The 4,141-nt window shown below is 46.1% G+C and overlaps 1 pseudogene; it reads right to left on the bottom strand.

The window, feature by feature from the left end:
• Positions 1-1,402: 1,402 nt before the first annotated feature.
• Positions 1,403-2,657, bottom strand: LOC115513619 (annotated as a pseudogene).
• Positions 2,658-4,141: the final 1,484 nt, after the last annotated feature.

Genomic DNA, 4,141 nt, shown 5'->3' with positions numbered 1-4,141 from the left:
AATCCATACATTGAAGTCCTATCCCCCAGCACCTCGGAATGTGACTGTATTTGGAGACAGGGTCTTTAAAGAGGTGATTAAGTTAAAATGAGGTCAGTAGGATAGACTCTAATCCAGTCTGACTGGTGTCCTTATAAGAGGAGGAGGAGTTTAGGACACAGACACATGCGGAGGGAAGACTGTGTGAGGATCCAGGAAGAAGGCAGCATCTGCAGGCCAAGGAGAGAGGCCTCAGAAGGAATCAATCCTGCCAACACTTTGATCTTGGACTTCCAGCCTCCAGAACTGAGAAAATGAACTTGTGTTGTTTAAACACCTCCGATCTGTGGAACTTTGTTGTGGGAGCCCTAGAAGATGAACACAAGTGCCTTTGCCCAGCCTGCTCAGTAGTGGCCCCTCTCCTCTGACATGCCACACACTCCCTCTGCTTCCCTCATGTGCCTGCTCCTCTGGCCTGCCCTCATCTAGCCTGACTCCCCACTCGAGCCCAACTCAGCCCCTTCATGCCTCTTCTCTGACCACCGCGGCCACAGGGTTCTTTCTCCTCCAATGACAACATCTATTCCAAATTATTCTCTAATCTTCTTTGGTGCATTGTCTTCTCTCCCAAGACCATAAAACTTCCCAACATCCATGGGCTTTCCCCCTGTCTCCTATGAAGAGAGAGAGCTAAGGTGTGAAGGAAGGGAAGGAACCAAGAGTGACTGATTTCTGTGTGTTTGCCTGGAGCCACTGGGTAGACTGTGGTGCATAGTAAGATAGTAAAGACTGAGCGAGGAAAAGATTTGTGTATTTATATGTGCACACACTCTTGTCTTATAAAAATGATATATTATGCAGTTATCCTTCCTTATCGATGGGGGATCCATCCCAAGGACCCCAGTGGATGCCTAAAACCACAGAGAGTATCCAACCCTATATATACTCTGTTTTTTCCTATATGTACATGCCTATGATGAAGTCTAATTTCAAAAGATAAACAATAATAGACAATAATAAAATAAAAGCATTGTAAGAATATACTGTAGTAAAAGTCAGGTGAATGTGATCTTTCAACATAGCTGACTATACTGTACTCACTCTGCTTCCTCCTGTGATGACATGAGAAGATAAAATGCCTACGTAATGAGATGAAGTGAGGTGACTGATGGAGGCACTGTGATATAGTGTTAGGCTACTACTGACCTGCTGATGTGCCAGAAGGACGATCATCTGCTTACAGACTGAGGTTGACTGCGGGTAGCTGAAACTGTAGATAAAGGGGGGACTATACTACATACTGTTTTGTAACTCAGTTTTCTAACAGCAACACTCATGGGACATCTTCCATGTCAGTGTTTATAAATCTATCACATTCTTTTCTTTTACAGGCTTTACTTCACTTTAGTTTTCTTGTGTAACACTATGTAGTGGCTACAGCTGGAGCCGGGATCCCCTGTATGGAGACTCTGGTGTGGGTCTTCCAAAGACAGTCAGTGATTTTCTAGTAGGGAGACTTGGCAAACACTGTCTCTTTCCAGAAGTCAGGGGTGACATAACCGTAGGTCTTGGAAATGGCATCAAAAGTGACATGGATCGGGGTGCCTGGGTGGCTCAGTCGGTTAAGCATCCAACTCTTGGTTTCGGCTCAGGTCATGATCTCACAGTTTCATGAGCTCGAGCCCCACATGGGGCTCTGTGCTACCAGCTTGGGATTCTCTCTCTCCCTCTCTCAATGCCCCTCCCCCACTTGCACTGCCTCTGTCTCTCTCAAAATAAATAAATAAATAAATTTAAAAAGAAAAAGTGGCCTTGCTGAAATTGCCCACAGTGGCAGTACAGCCCCTGGGTGAGGGGTGGCAGTCGTTAATACTGGCCATCACCAGTAGCTTCTTGGGCACAGGGGCTGAGACAGTGCCTTTGTGGGCAGGGATGCCAGTGCTTCTATGGGCAAGGATGAAACACACCAGCACAGAGCCACAGGCGCTGGCTCCCTTGCATGAGACAGTGTGGGGCTCGCCAACCTTGTTCCCCTGGTAGCCTCACTTCACAGGGACAATGGAAAGTTTGTTCAGTATTATGGCCCAATGGATGGCAGTGACTACCTCCTTGGAGCACTTAACACCCAAACCGACGTGTCTGCAATAATCTCTGATGGCAACAAATGCCTTGAACCTAGTCTTCTGGTCAGCAGGGGTCTGCTTTACACAAGCATAATCTTCAAGACCTCATCCTTGAGGGGCACCTGGGTGGCTCAGTCCGTTAAGCGTCCAACATCGGCTCAGGTCATGATCTTGCGGTTCGTGGGTTTGAGCCCCGCATTGGGCTCTGTGCTGACAGCTCAGAGCCTGGATCCTGCTTCGAATTCTGTGTCGCTTTCTGTCTCTGCCTCTACCCCGCTCACATTCTGTCTCTGTCTCTCTCAAAATAAATAAACATTAAAAAACCAAAACAAAAACAAAAACAGAAAAACTCTCATCCTTGAGGAATGCCCCCAGAAAAAAGTCAATGACCTCGGAGTCCTTGATGGGCAGGGAGAAGAGATAGATCTCTTCCAGGGACTTCATCTTCATGTCATTGATCAGGTGGCCCAGCTTGGTGACAGGGATCCACTCCTTGTCCTCAGTCATGCCTCTGCGAGCTCCCATTCCAGGTCCGTCCTGCAGCACCAGCATCATCTACTATTTGGTGTTTTCTTGAAGATGGAGCTACCACACTCTTTTTAATATGCAATATATTCCATGTATTTCTCTCAGTCTTTTTAAAATTTTTTTATTTTTTTAAGCACACTGTGCACCCAGCATGGACCCAAAGTGGGACTTGAACTCATGACCCTGAGTTCAAGACCTGAGCTGATATCAAATATCGGACGTTTAACTGACTGAGCCACCCAGGTTCCCCATATCTCAGTCTTTTTAACAGAAAAAAATCAATGGCATTAATTTTATTAAAACTGTTAGAATCTACAATGTGGGTGAATACATACTTTATTCCAAGACGGGTCTAGGTTGCCTTCAGAAAGCGAGGGTGGGTTAGAACTCAAACTTTCTATGGGAGGGACCATCGAAGCCACCCTCTAGAGCTTCCATATTTTAGAGATACAAAAACAAAGAGCTGGAGGATTTGATGATTTTTCTAAGGTCACTCCAGTGGTAAATGCTGAAACCAGTGAAGAATCCAAATCTTCTGGGTCCTTCCCACCATATCATAGTGCTGCTGAAACAGAATCTAGGCATCCCTTCCCTGGGGTTGCTATGCCTGGTTCTATTCCTTTAGCTTAACAGTCATTTTTTATTTAACAAGAAATAAAAAAAACATGGAACTAAACGTGACCTTGGACGTGAGTTGGTCTAACCTTAGAGATGAGAAAACTGAATATTTCCTGGGGAGGGTTCTGAGCGTGATAAGTATGTCATACAATGAAGTCATACAGCATGTGGCCTTTATGGCCCAGCTTAGCTTAAAATCATAAACCTGAAGTTGTTCATCTACTTCAGCCCCTCCGGTAGCTTCCTACTGCACTTGCACGAAGCCCACACTCTTTCTTCCCATGGCCTCAAAGCTCCATTCCTGTCTGGCCCCCTTGGCTCATCTTATTGTCCCCTTTGCCCACTGTGTTTGTGCCACACTGTCCTCCTTGGCTGTTCTTTAAACAGCCAAGTATTGATTAAGAATCTCTTTAGCGTAGGACCAACTGGCAGATGTTAGAAGAAATACAACCTTGGTCTTTGATGAGCTTATAGTATGTGGGAGTGGGGGGCACGGATAGGATTCATTCATTCCTTCAGTCGTTCAATACAAAATTATTAGCGGTATATATATCCTAGGCCCAGAGCTGGGTACCAGGGTATCAAGTCCAACAGGACAGGGACCTCAAGTTCAGCAGGGAGGAGAGCCAGTTGGAAAATAGCATGTACTAAGTATGGAGATGATTGGAATACAGAGGAGCGCTCCCCACATTTCCTGGGGGGCCAGGGAGGCTTCTCAGAGAAGGTGACCCTCCAGTTGTGTCTTAAAGAGCGTGAGAAGTTAGTAGACATGGAAAGCATCAAGGAGTAAAGCGGAGGTGGCTCAGGATGATCAGAGACCTGGACAACAGCACGTGCAAGACTTGAGTGTGTGCAAGGACTTGCTGCGTGCAGGGAGCATGCTTGCTTTTTTA

This window comes from Lynx canadensis, chromosome B2 (genome assembly GCF_007474595.2).
Source record: "Lynx canadensis isolate LIC74 chromosome B2, mLynCan4.pri.v2, whole genome shotgun sequence".
Lineage (NCBI taxonomy): Eukaryota > Metazoa > Chordata > Mammalia > Carnivora > Felidae > Lynx > Lynx canadensis.
Note: the sequence above shows the minus strand (reverse complement) of the source record. Positions and strands in the feature narration are given on the sequence as shown.